This window comes from Pecten maximus, chromosome 1, assembly GCF_902652985.1.
Source record: "Pecten maximus chromosome 1, xPecMax1.1, whole genome shotgun sequence".
Classification (NCBI taxonomy): domain Eukaryota; kingdom Metazoa; phylum Mollusca; class Bivalvia; order Pectinida; family Pectinidae; genus Pecten; species Pecten maximus.
In genome coordinates this window covers 19561186-19576698 of record NC_047015.1, presented here as the reverse complement: position 1 = coordinate 19576698, position 15513 = coordinate 19561186, and the positions used below count along the sequence as shown (strand labels likewise).

The 15513-nt window shown below is 36.8% G+C and overlaps 1 protein-coding gene across 2 annotated transcripts in view; it reads right to left on the bottom strand.

Annotated features, from left to right (window-relative positions):
- The window catches only part of LOC117327142 (neutral ceramidase-like), a 155626-nt gene that overhangs the window by 32031 nt on the left and 108082 nt on the right, over positions 1-15513 (bottom strand). The window lies entirely within an intron of this gene.

Genomic DNA, 15513 nt, shown 5'->3' with positions numbered 1-15513 from the left:
ATTAAATTTATCTAATAATGCATTACAAACCTACCCTTTGATATAAAAAACGCTCAGTTCTGCATGTTCTCACCATAAAAAAATTCTATATTGAGCAATTAAACTACTGGAACTCAAAAATAGGACCAGCATTAATAAGGAGTCCCCCTTCACCTAAGGATTCTCCAGACAAAATTACTTGTTTTTAAAGAGAATCTCTGGAGGAACTGCAAGCCTTTCTTCATAAGTACATCACAAATCCATACTTTATTTCATTCATTTTATCCTATCTTCATCTATAGGTCAGAGTTCAATTAATAACTCTGAGTTACGTCCCCTTACACAGTGGATCAGGCTATCTTCAATACTATACCAATGTTAGGACCTGGTGCCTATACACTCCCTTGCTGAACTGAACCTAAGTATGGTTATAAGTTGGGGTTTTTTATGCTCTGTATTGAATTCATCTACCCCACTGAAAATCCAGTTTAAATTAAGAAACTTATAACTCAGTGATGTCAAATATTGTGGTGGACCATCGAGTAGCCTAACTTAATGTTACCCATTCTCCATGATACAAGTTAATGAAGTTCATCAAATAATATCTATAGTGATACAAAAGTTTAGTTCCACAGAGATCCTATAGAATGTTCAGACAGAAGAAAATTATACTAGGTACTGATTAATAGAAAATTAATTTAGTTGTAACGTATGGATGATTAACTGATTGGATGGACAAACAGATGGATTGATGGATAGACTGACAAAGTCAAGTGTTATTATCCTCCTCTGCTTTGTTGGATAATAACAAACAAATTACCATATCACAAACTTATATTTTTAGTTCATACACATTTACGGATAACCCTGTTCACAGTTAAGTGTGTTCATCAAATGCAAGTAAGGAAATTGCCCTTTCTATAACAGAAACATTGTAGTATTTCATGTCGCAATAATCACCTGATCATTCCAATATCTTTGCCTTCAGCGTCTACCATCTTCAGAACTGTCATGTTCTTATCAACATTGTACTTGTATCTAACAATAATAAATAGGATCATATAGAATGACAAAAAGAAGCATGTGGTTTCTAAAATGAGAAACAGTTGCATGGGTTAACTAAAATGATAAAAAGAAGCATAGATCTATCAAAAATTACAAAAATGAGCAAAGATTATCTATGATAAATAGGAGCATACAATACCTTATGATAAACAAGAGCATCATCTTATGATAAACAAAAGCATCGGTTATCAAAAATGATGAAGAAACACATTTATACAGCACTGATTAACAAAAATATAATTATCTAACAGTGTTAAACAGTTACATTATCTCATTGTTACATTGCCAATTGTGTTTACAATACAAGGTAACACTTGTATTAGTGTTGTTTTTTACCTTGCCCTTTCCTCTGGGGGGTTTCTGATATAAGCAGCTGGACTTCTGTTGATGTTGCTTTCCAACAGTTCTCCAGTGTTGACATAGATATTTCCTGGTTTCCTAGCCAAGTGTGCTCTATCTACACTCTACAACACAATGTATAATGTGATGAATATTTATCTTACATGTACTACACTGTCTAACCAAGTGTGCTCTATAATGTGATGGATATTTATCTTACTACACTGTCTGACCAAGTGTGCTCTATAATGTATAGTGTGATGGATATTTATCTTACTACACTGTCTAACCAAGTGTGCTCTATAATGTATAATGTGATGGATATTTATCTTACTACACTGACCAAGTGTGCTCTATAATGAATAGTGTGATGGATATTTACCTTACTACACTGTCTGAAAAAGTGTGATCTATAATGTGATGGATATTTATCTTAGTACACTGTCTGATCAAGTGTGCTCTATAACATATAGTGTGTTGGATATTTATCTTACTGTCTCGTGGTTTAGGTATTATCTGACTTATCATATTTTTACTTCATAATCTTGTGTGCTAGATATCCTTTTGAACATGACCTTGAAAATATTCCCATTGCTTGCTAGCTTTGTGCATAAGATTTGCATACATGGAAGCACATGTACCTTCACGATTCCATCAACATAAGCCTGAAGTGTTTCGTTGACAAATCCAAGAGAAGTGATATCGTAGAGAAGGTACTGATGGAATCCACCAGGTCCGGAGTGAGTGTGAGTACCACTGATACAAACATTCCTTTCTGTGTAAAGATTTCCGTACTTGGCTTTCAGTTTCCTTATCACCTGTATAAAACCAACACAGTTATATGACACTGGTGTAACATACCTGACCAGGTATGTGATATATCATACAGGTATTAGATTATACTTCACAAACAAAATTCCATTATATATATATGTGTAACCTTAAATTATCATATGTAAAATGCACATATATGTGTACAATATAATACCTAGGTAAAATGTGATACTATATATACTCAGGTGAACTATTATACTTCACAAGTAAAATATTACATTATATACACACAATATTATAATAGGTAATATAGTGTAATATAATAATCAGGTAAAGTGTACATGTGATACTATACAGGTAAAATGTTATTATATAACATAATAGATATAACATGATAATACACATTCTCAGGTGAAACATTTTTCTATACAGGTATATCATTGTATTACACAGGTAAAAGTTATACTGGTGTAATATTAGTCTATGGCATTATTTGTTACTTATTATAGCATTAACACTAATATTATCGGTCATCTTTACCACCCATACCTCTGTCTACATCAAACTTTTACACTTTCACCCATACCTCCAGCTTGAGGTCCTGTGACTGCATGCATGAATCTGTACTGATGAAAACAACAGGGCTACTACTGGTGCTCTTATCAGCCACAATAAAGGCTCTGGAATACTGCCTCAGGTGTAATCCACTAGATATCTGTCCAGGATTAGCATATCCCATCTGTAAAACAAAAGTTACAATTGGATTAGTATATCTCATCTGTAAAACAATAGTTGCAATTGGATTAGTATATATCCAACAGTAAAACAATAGCTATATTCAGATTAGCATATCAAAACAATAAAAACAAAGTTACAATTGCATTAGCATATCCCATCTGTAAAACAATAGTTGCAATTGGATTAGTATATATCCAACAGTAAAACAACAGTTGGATTCAGATTAGCATATCAAAACAATAAATAATAGTTACAATTGGATTAGCATTATAATCAGATAAGCATTATATCCTCACAGTAAAACAAATACAAAAAATGTAGTTATAAACTTGTAATCGGATTAGCATACATCCCAACAATAAAACAAGTTACAAACGGATTAGCATACCCCAACAATATAGCAAGTCACAAATGGATTAGCATACCCCAACAATATAGCAAGTTACAAATGGATTAGCACACTCCAAGTACAATATAGCAAGCTACAAATGGATTAGCATACCCCATCAATAAAACAAGTTACAAATGGATTAGCAAACCCTAACAATTATATAACAAGTCACAAATGGATTAGCAGTAAACAGTAAAACAATAGTTATAATTGGATAAGCCTCCATCAGGAAACAATAGTTACAATTAGATTGGCATAAGTTTAGCACAGCATACATGTTCACATGGTCCATAACTAAATTGTTGGTGTGTTTTTACTGGTTCTGACTAATGCAACAATTTAAGTGCTATTCTTGCCCAGTTCAGTTTATGCCTGATACAAACACAACTGACTCAACTGAATACAAAGAAAATGTCTGAATGATGTTATCAAGTGGCTTAATTTCTCATAACTAATAAATATATACATAATTGTACTGTGTTTGTTTGGAAATTTTACATATTTCAAAGTAGCGACAGGCACATGAAGGTAGCCTACTGATGATGGGGACACACATGAACACCTAATCTGAAGTGTCTGACCTTCAGAGAGCAAGTCAGTACCACAGAATTAACAGTACAGTCACATGGTATGACAAAAAGTACCTAGTCTCAGATATATACTCTAACATCATCAAAACAAAACAAAAAGCATAGCAGGTGTGGTAGGTGTGGTAGGTATGGCGGGTGTGGTAGGTGTGGTAGGTGTGGTAGGTATGGCGGGTGTGGTAGGTGTGGTAGGTGTTGTAGGTGTGGTAGGTGTTGTAGGTGTGGTAGGTATGGCAGGTGTGGTAGGTGTGGTAGGTGTGGTAGGTATGGCGGGTGTGGTAGGTGTGGTAGGTGTTGTAGGTGCGGTAGGTGTGGTAGGTATGGTAGGTATGGCAGGTGTGGTAGGTGTGGCAGGTGTGGTAGGTGTGGTAGGTGTGGTAGGTGTGGTAGGTGTTGTAGGTGTGGTAGGTGTGGTAGGTGTGGTAGGTGTGGTAGGTGTGGTAGGTATGGCAGGTGTGGTAGGTGTGGTAGGTGTGGTAGGTGTGGTAGGTGTTGTAGTTGTGGTAGGTGTGGTAGGTGTGGTAGGTGTTGTAGTTGTGGAAGGTGTTGTAGGAGTGGTAGGTATGGCAGGTGTTGTTGGTGTGGTAGGTATGGTAAGTATGGCAGGTGTGGCAGGTGTTGTTGGTGTGGTAGGTGTGGTAGGTGTGGCAGATGTGGTAGGTGTGGTAGGTGTGGTAGGTGTGGTAGGTGTGGTAGGTATGGTAGGTATGGCAGGTGTGGTAGGTGTTGTAGGTGTTGTAGGTGTGGTAGGTGTGGTAGGTGTGGCAGGTGTGGTAGGTGTGGTAGGTGTGGTAGGTGTTGTAGGAGTGGTAGGTGTGGTAGGTATGGCAGGTGTGGTAGGTGTGGCAGGTGTGGTAGGTGTGGTTGGTGTGGTAGGTATGGTAGGTATGGCAGGTGTGGTAGGTGTGGCAGGTGTGGTAGGTGTGGTAGGTGTGGTAGGTATGGTAGGTGTGGCAGGTGTTGTAGGTGTTGTAGGTGTGGTAGGTGTGGTAGGTGTGGCAGGTGTGGTAGGTGTGGTAGGTATGGCAGGTGTTGTAGGTGTTGTAGGTGTTGTTGGTGTGGTAGGTGTTGTAGGTGTTGTTGGTGTGGTAGGTGTGGCAGGTGTTGTAGGTGTTGTAGGTGTGGTAGGTATGGCAGGTGTTGTAGGTGTTGTAGGTGTGGTAGGTGTGGTAGGTGTGGTAGGTATGGCAGGTGTTGTAGGTGTGGTAGGTGTGGTAGGTGTGGTAGGTGTTGTAGGTGTGGTAGGTGTGGTAGGTGTGGTAGGTGTTGTAGGTGTTGTTGGTGTGGCAGGTGTGGTAGGTGTGGTAGGTGTGGTAGGTGTGGTAGGTGTGGTAGGTATGGCAGGTGTTGTAGGTGTTGTAGTGTGGTAGGTGTGGTAGGTGTTGTTGGTGTGGCAGGTGTGGTAGGTGTGGTAGGTGTTGTAGGTGTGGTAGGTGTGGTAGGTGTTGTAGGTGTGGTAGGTGTGGTAGGTGTTGTAGGTGTGGTAGGTGTGGTAGGTGGTGGTAGGTGTGGTAGGTGTGGGGTGGGGTTGGTAGGTGTGGTATTTGGTAGTGTGTTAGGTGTGGTAGGTGTTTTGGTGTGTGGTAGGTGTTGTAGGGTTGTGGTTGGTGTAGGTGTTGGGTGTTGGTAGGTGGTGGTGGTGTGGTTGGTAGGTGTTTGTAGGTGTTGTAGGTGTGGTAGGTGTGGTGTGTTAGGTTGTTGTAGGGTTGGTAGGTGTTGGTAGGTGTGTAGGTGTGGTGGTGTTGTTGGTGTGGCTAGGTTTTGGTAGGTGTGGTTTGGTATTTGGCAGGTGTTGTAGGTGTTGTAGGTGTGGTAGGTGTGGTAGGTGTGGTAGGTGTGGTAGGTGTTGTAGGTGTGGTAGGTGTGGTAGGTGTGGTAGGTGTGGTAGGTGTGGTAGGTATGCAGTGTTTTTAGTGTGTAGGTGTGGTAGTTTTTGGTAGGTGTGGTGGGTTGGGTAGGTTGTGGGAAGGGTGGTCGGTGTTGGTGGTGTGGTAGGTGTTGTAGGTGTGGTAGGTGTGGTAGGTGTTGTAGGTGTGTGGTGTTGTAGGTGTTGTAGGTGTGGTAGGTGTGGTAGGTGTTGTAGGTGTGGTAGGTGTTGTAGGTGTGGTAGGTGTTGTAGGTGTTGTTGGTGTGGTAGGTGTTGTAGGTGTTGTTGGTGTGGTAGGTGTTGTAGGTGTTGTAGGTGTGGTAGGTGTTGTAGGTGTGGTAGGTGTTGTAGGTGTTGTTGGTGTGGTAGGTGTTGTAGGTGTGTTGGTGTGGTAGGTGTGGTAGGTGTGGTAGGTGTTGTAGGTGGTGTAGGTGTGGTTGGTGTTGTAGGTGTTGTAGGTGTGGTAGGTGTGGTAGGTGTGGCAGGTGTTGTAGAAATCATGGAGGAAAACTTCATCTGGTCCCTAAGTTAGTTGCTTTCTTTAATCAAAATCATTTCACAGGGCATCTGGACAGTATTCTGTGAACCTCTACAGTATCATTTTCTCATCAACCAATTTCAAGTCTAGATACAAAATGTACCTGAGGAATGTGTGTGGTATGATGTCGCCTATCAGTACATAACCTACTTTGTGTCTCCATTACCTGATGAGCCCTTGTTTGTAGGCTACTGTGGAGACATGACAGCTATGCTAGGATACAGCTATCTTGTTGTTCCACTGACTTGTCACACAGTCAAATCCACATAAACGATAAGAACCTTGGTTTGTATTTCACAATTAACCTAGGTGAACTCTGAATCTAAAACTTCAGTCCACATGTACTTGGTACAAAAGTACGTTGACAGATGTGATTTTCTCTTTTATTTGACTAAAACATTCTACATTACTTAATATGATTTTTTTAAATACCCTGGTGTAGAATTATTTAACTTTAGAATGTTGAGTGTATGGCATCTTATTAACCAATAACTAATTTTAATACTGACAACAATTTATGATAAATTAATCTGAACTGTTATTTTTAAATACTAGTTATACTTATGAATTGCAGTTGCATAACAGAGTTGTTGCTTGTCAGCCAGATGGTCATTTATACACGCATAGGCTAGCATAGTATTTTATCATAAAATGGCACCAATTATGTACGTATATTGTACAGAATGTGGGAGTTAGGCATCTGTCCCTGCCAATGCACCTTTAGAAGTAAAATGTTATCTGTCCTTCAAGTGCTGCCTATACGAATGTACAGCGAAGATTATATCTGTCTTAAATTAAGTCCACATGTGTGCACCTGAATATTTGTTGGAAAAATGGTCTCTTAATTGACACCTACAGTTATATATAATAATTAATTTCAGAAGTCTGGGACCAGGCAAGTTAAGCAACATGTCCTTGGTGAACACACACACATATATATATATATATATATATATATATATATAGGGCAACAGCAGTGTAACAGTTTCGTTACCATTCCCAGGATGTCATCATGATCAATCACAAATCTACTAACAAGAGGTCCAGAGGACCTGAATTACTCACAATGGTCAGTTAGGAATTAAAACAAAATTACTATTTTCAATCTTCATGTTGACTGTGAATATGTCAGTGATGTTTTGGTAAATGGTAGGCAATAGTTAGAGGTGATATGATTTACTGATACAGTGGTGAATCATAATGTAAGGTTTTTGCATAGAAACCCATAAATTGTAGCAATATTGTTTCATATTTCACAATGGTGACTTTGAAAATTAGCCCTATTGATAAGGTAATTTGTATGCTGAATCATCATAGCACTCAACCCTTGTTACCTGCTGGCAAAATATTATGTACAGTATATTTATATGAGTGCTCTGGGTATTTTAGAACTTGAGAAGAAGATTCGCAAATTAATTTTTAAAAATTATTTCACCCCCGTGACCTTGAAAATAGATAAAGTTCATTTATATGAGAAAACTTTAATGTACTCTTCTCCATGCACCTCCTGGCCAAATGTTAGTTCCCAGTTGCTTAAAGTTTTCTAGAAGAAGTTAAAAGTTGATGGACGGATGGAAGACAAATATGGAAGGATCAACAGACGACAATCAACAGACACCAACTCATGGATCATACCATAAGCTTCATGCCATATGAGTTAAAAATGTAATCTTGTAGACTGTCTAGTACAACCAATCACCACTATGAAAATCTATATTGCATGGCATGTACGTTGTCCACATCGCATATATGATTCAAATAAGCAACTGAATTTTCTAAACAACATTTTTTGTCTTCCTAATGCATAGAAACAAAATGTATGTACATCTCCTTTGATACTGATCATGACAAACCATGGCAATAATTGCACATATATTTCAATGTTCTTCTTGCTTCACCTTTAACACTGAAAGAGATATAGAAGAAAACTGGCCAATCTCTGTGTCATGAGAATGGGCTGGGAGAGATGTAATGTCAGCTAGTGTTTCTGTGACATGACATTTCACTGACATCACACTAGAAAGTGGCCCTTGAATGCAGTCTTTGAATTTGCCACACTCAAGAAGACACCATCCTTCATGTGCTGAAAGGTTGATGTTAAACAATTTTCCTGGATACACTGTAGTATATATATGTAATAGGAGGAGAAAATGTAGCGGTCAGACCGGGTCCGAACCAGGGACCTCCGAACACTAGCCGGATGCTCTACCAATTGAGCTACCTGGTCACCGATAATCGACCCAGTCCAGTCCCCCTACAAATATTATTTTGGTAAAACTGACAATTTTGTAAATATTTGATGGACAAAGAACATTTGTTTAAGATTTAGTCTGGACCAACTGGCCAAGTAGACACAAATTAGTCTTACTATCCTTATATACATCAGAACATTCAATGACTTTGAATAAAGAAAAACTTTACATGTACAAATACAATCAATTTCTAAGTAACTAGACTTGGGTACTATCAGAGACCTATATACTATATAGGTCTCTGGTACTATCATATTCAATTGTTTCTAAAGGTTTTTTCCCATAGTTACAAGTAGACAAGTATGGACAGTATTAACATGTAGGCCCTAGTCCCTAAACATGTACTGGTACATCATGTTAGTGTTATAGGCCTAACACTTTAATTAGCTACATGTACGTGTAGTGTGTGGTCTCCACAGGTTACACAATCTTACCATATTAATTCCGGCTGCTGGACCTGTAATGTCAGCAATCCCTGCCCCAATCACATAGTTTGTGTCTTGTGTTTGACAGGTAGTCAAAACTACCGACACCGCCAGAATTACGAGTCGACATGTTGTCGCTGCCATGATTCACTAACACCTGAAATCTATCGGATACATTCGCCTATATGGTGAACACGAGAGCACGCATTTATGTAGATGACACGATTTCGTCAGCTTGGTATATTTGAAAATTACAGTCTGGTAGTTTATAGTAAGCATCTATTGGTTTTAACTTTTCGTATCGAAGACATTAAACATAGAAAAAGTTAATAGACAGTTATCTTTATATGGTGTTGTAACGATATATATCTGTTTGAAACCGAAACTGAAAACGCTATACTCACAGCTGTATGGAGAGCCTGCATTTATGCTGTTGGAACGATTGCATTAGTTCATTCGAATAGCATGTATTCAGGGACACGATGAAATACGAAATCACACTTGAACAGTTGTCACATATGGTCACATACTGCATTCCTACATTAAGACCTTTGAATATTTAACCGATATATGCATACATAGATTATATTTTGACAAAGTAGTATTTACGATCCTTGTAATATTTACCTTAAGCTTGTGAGTTTTTATTCAATCTTGAAGTCATACTCACGTGTTGATGAGCCTTCCCTGATTTTAAAAATTTAATCATAAAATATCGAACTTCAAGTTTCAACCTGCTCTTAGTGAAATAGACCTATCATGTATATCATATCGTATGACTTAGTATAAGTTTTAAGAGTTTTTAAAGGAATATAATTATAATCTAGAATCTATACTGTTTTTGTGTGCGTGTTCAAATTAAGATTAAGCATGACCAGGCATAATTTCATGCCGACAAGATACAGTACAATTACAATTGTATGTAATGACAGAGACCTATATAGTATATAGGTCTCTGGTAATGAGGAAGAAAATAAAGCAATAGTGTTGTATGTATACATTGTAATGTAAGTGCTCATTAATGACACCGGAAGACTATTTATGGTGTCGCCTGCGAACCATGGCGGACACTTAGGAATCGTTTATGCGTCGTTACGCGGCGTCGTCAGTGGCATCGTGGTCGGCGTCGTCCGTCACACTAGTTTTCGGAACCGTTTCCTTACTGTTTGTCATATCAATTTATGGCTTAGTGTGCTGCTTTGTCAAAATGAATTACAGTGTTCGAACCCTGTATCAATATTCCATTTTTGCCGCAGTTGTGACACTTTGCTCACAGGAATTTCTCGTAATTACCAGTTTTCCGGACTATATCTCGCTATACCTTTGCTACGTCTATTTGTAACTTGGCATTTTGCTTTATCCTATTGAATTGCAGATTAATTTTGAAACCCGTGTTAAATTTTTTTTTATTTTTTTTTATTGCAGTTATGGCCCTTTTGCACACTGTAAATTCATATATATGTAATTAACCGTTTTCCTGTCGTTCTTTTTTTAATAGTAGCATACAATCATAATACCATCCACATTATGACCTCAAATGTTGTGTGGGTGTTCCATTTAGCCAACCATATGGCAACAGAAAGCATTATGCTTTTTACATGTAGACCTGAAACGCCCTAAGAAGCTAATACGATAGCCTGTATGTGTTTTTGGTAGCTTCTGTAGTCCTGCGTTTACATATAGCCATTTTAGTCCAAACAAGTACATAAACAAGAATATAGTACCTTTTTTGTGCCAAAAATGAAAAATATATATATATATGGTTTGGGGAGATAACCAGTTCTAATGAACATCGGTATGTCATGTTTAACGAATTTTAATCTAGCCCATCAAAACGTCTGAAAATGTGCAATACAACCAGGGAATGTCCAAATACACGTAAGACTGTAAAAAAAATCTGAAGTCCATGTGGTGTCTACCACAGGATATTGTCCGAAGGTATCCCGCATGTCTTACATATTGGATCTGATTCCAGGAACATGTAACAGGTAACACAGAATGAGATAATGGCCTGAGGGAATAATTAATGTCATTTATGTTGAATGGTTTCCTCAGACAGACCAGCAGCAAGCTATGTAATAGTACAATAGTAAAAAATAAGCAATACTTTAAGTTTTGATTGAAAATGGCCGTTTTATTGAAACGACATAACATATAACATACCTGTTACAAACATGTAATAAGCCCCTTACAAAGGATACAACTTGCATTTGCTTAGTATTTATCTAAAGCAATACAAAATAATATTAAATTTGTATAATAATTTTGTTTTGAAAAATACATATACTGGCAAACTGGGAAAGGGGGGGGGGGGGGGGGAAGGTTGCAACAGTTTTTAAGCTTATATAACACGCATACATGTTCATCTATCTGGACCTGTACTTGTCATACGACACTTGAATTATACAACACTTGTATTTGTAATTTCATAATTTTCTTCCATAAAGTTACCTGCTAACAAATATATTATATACATGTGGACCTTAAGCCAAAGTTGTTTATTTACAGTTCACGCTAACATGTTTTTTTTTTTTTGCAATATTGTTTAAAAACAATTGAGATACATTTTGATCAGCATTTATGTGTTTCTCTGTTGCATAAAGAAAATGATTAATTGTTCTTTACCTTAAAATGTATAACTGATGGGGATTTTACCTCTTCTTGTAATTAAAGAAAATAAACATATAAACTATATTTAGTGAATATCTTTATTGTGAAGAAAAATGTATATAAAAATTAATAATTTTTTGATGATTCGCAAAAAAAAAAAAACCAACACTATAACTTGAAAAACATCCACAGGTAGATATTATAGTAGTGTTAGCTGGTCAGATGCTAATTAATTACAGGTAAGTAAGGTAGATGAGCCTATAGCACAGCACGCTATAAATGAACCCCTGGGGAGGTAATTGGGGCTTGACAAAACTATAGGCAGGTGTTAAAACAGTCCGAACCTTAAGACTGATCCTCATCTGATACATATATATAGGTAAAGTGTTATGGAGGTCCATAAGGTGGTGGTGAGGTGGGGTTTGGGCCCTGGGGCCCAGGTGGCCATGACAACAGGCATGTCCTGAGAGTACCAATTATACATACAGATAGATATTATATGTCTCTTACAGAACATTATGAGAATATACGAAACTTATGATTCTTGATTATGTACTATATGAAATGATTTCATGGTTGAATTCACAGATATAGTGAAGTAACAATACTTTGAATTTAAAAATATTTTTGTCTGATAAAATAATGAATATTAAGATATATGTACATATACAGCGTACTTGAGAGAAAAAAATCTACCAACAGTCATCAAGGCCTAAGGTAGAATTAATTATTAATATAAAATGTATATTAATTACATCAGAGACTTATATACTAAACTAATTAGTATATAGATCTCTGATTACATCTAAAAAAATAAATGAATAGCATCAAAATTTTGAAATCAGGAAGATAAAACTTAATTTTACACTATAATGAAATCTTTTTAAAAAAGATAACGATAAAAAAAAACACTACAAATCAAACTGATAGAGTTGTAATTCCTCTTGTGCAATGTATCATATAAGAACCGCAGCCAATTTTATTTTTAGTTAATATTACATGAGATTTTATCAACATCTAAATATACCTGGAAAAGTCAGGATGACAGATTTAAGGCAGTCAATTTACACAGGTCTGTATATGTAACAACTACAGGTATCTAACACAGGTGTCCAGTCGCACTGTCCATTACCTGTATAGGGGGATTTGTGGTCACACCTGTTACCAGTTTAAACGTAGTGCACTAGGTGTAAAGGTTAGCTTACACTCAGCTGTATATGGAAGGTCACAATTGTCCGTAGTCTTGTCTAGTTTGACAAAAAGTGACTTGTATGGAACGCCAAATTAACATATATTCAATTAATTGAACCTATCTTCAAATTATTGAAGATAGCTTCAATTCAATTAAATATAGGTTTAATTCAATAAGAAATAGGTTCAATTAAATCAGAGATACATGTAGGTTCAATTCAATTAGAGACAGGTTCAGTTCAATTAGAGATAGGTTCAATTCAATTGAAGATAGGTTCAATTCAATTGTACTTATATTTAAGTAATTAAAGATAGGTACAAATAATTGGACATATCTTCATTTGAATTGAACCTCTCTTCAGTTAAATTGAATCTATCTTCAATTAACTGAACCTATCTTCAAATAATTGAAGATAGGTTCAATTAATTGAATATATATGTTAATTTGGCTTTCCATAGACTTGGCCCTTTTGGCATCTTTCACACGCTGAGATAAGGTACATCTGTATTTTGAACTCTCAAATACAATATAAGGCACTTTCATTTTGTCAGCCAGCACCCTATCCTTTCCGTCTCGCTCTGGTGTTCTAGCGTCATCAGATTCTATTGAGAGATGCTGTTACTATTCTAACGAGTGCCTCGATGACGTCAAAGAAATAGTTGGAGACGAGTTGTGTGTTTGAAAAGCAGCCATTGCTTGAATCGTGCGTGGTATGACTCCCATCTGGATTAAGCTCGCTTTCTTCAGCCAGGAGAGACTTTCCAAGATGGCTTTTTGACAAATGTTCTGCTGTTTTTTAATTACATAAGTCGACAACATAAGTTTGCCAGAGAAAATTGCTTTGTAATAAAGAAAAGGCGATTTTCAAAGTGAAATGTAAAAATTGCTCCGACTGGCCAAACTGTGCAGAGGTGTTTGAAATAACCATGCAGTATTCAGCCACATTCACGGACGTAAAAGATCACTGAAAATCGCTGCGGTCCATGCGCTATATTGGAAATAAATGAAGATAGTATTTGGAGCACAAGTGTTATGTATATATAGTTATAAGAGTGTGAGGAGATTACACATTACAGTCTAAGGGAGATAATAAAACTCCAGTATGTATCGGAGTTATTCCCCCTTTTGTAAATCTCTTGTGATAAAAGATTATAATTGTTAGAATACAGAAAGATTTGGAACAGGAAAGACGTGTTTATTTCATTGCCTAACTATAATATCTGGAATGTAAATCAGCGAGTCCCCAACCAACCTCACAGTTCACTACATGGTGGAGAATCCAAACCCTGGTTAGGCTAACTGACGACAATATGTAACTTGTTTTTTATTGTGTATTCGCCGGTGTGGCCGGCGGGTCAGCCTTCATCGCAATGTTATATTTTCGTAATTGAACTTCGTACATATAATTATCCAGTATCCTGTCACTGACGTCGACACCCGTGTACACATGTGTATCCATCACTCATCAGCCAGTCGAACCACGTGCACGTGGACGATGAACTAAACTTTTCCAACCCATGCGGGGGATAACGGAATGATCATTGTTTCATTTGTTTGACAGTTTAATATTAATACTTGTTCCAGTCCAACAACTTGTTTTGAGATCCAGTTACTCCACTTCATACAGAACTTTGAATTTATATATGAACTTCTATTAGTACTAACAGTGACTTTTCTGCAACATTTAACAGCGAACAGTCAATCATGACGTGAATTTGAAGAAACTGAACAATATCATTATGACAAATATGAACCTTTTATCTAGCCCTTGATTTACAATGTTTTAGTACCCATTCCCATGTGTAACAGTGTCATTATTTAATGACATTTGGGTATTATTTAGATTTATCCATTTTTGTACTACTGTGCATGTACATGCTCCGTATTTATCATATGTATATGTGTACGCAGTTGTATCGTATGCTATTTATATATATATGTAAACCTGTTTAACAGGTCAGAGGTCAGAGTTATTTTTATATTAGAGTGACCATGGGTCAATGCGCACCCGCGCTTTTTAGGGTAGCGTCACTCCCGTACTAGGCACCGTTGTCAATCAATCAATCAATCAATCAATATTCTTTTATTCCTCTTTTAAAGAGAGTACAAATACAATGTAGTAAATACTATTTACAAAGACGTTTGTAGATCAATGTTCATTATTCATTTCCGTTTATAACAGACATTTTCTTTCATTATTGGAAATATATTTTCGAAGCCATGTACAAGAATGACGCCAATCATTCTGAAATGAGTTACAATGCTCATCATTATCAAATACACAGTCTCTGATTTTGCCTTTGAACATAGTCTGTACAAGAATTTCATTTTCCATGTTACTAACAGCTAGATATGGAGGTATACCATATTCATTTAAAATTTTGTCTTTGAACACATCTCTCAGGGCGTAGGTAACCTTACATGAAGTCAGGTAATGTCTGATTATATCCGATCGGAGTTCACCACATTTATCACAATGTTCTGAAACTGTTGTGTGTAAGGGAACACATGTTAACATTTTACATATATACATTTTCACATTCGGTTTAATTTTAGAATTGTCTAGAAGTGGATACGGTCTGTACGACGTGTTGTGTACATACTGAAATCGTTTAAAATCACTGTCGGAGTTCATTCTCTGTCGTAGTAATTTTTCTTCTTTCACGTCTGTAGCGTTTTTAACTATACGTTTCCATGTCCATTTGTTAGGAAAATGGTGTTTGTCTATATACTCGTGGACGTGTATATGTTGCGTC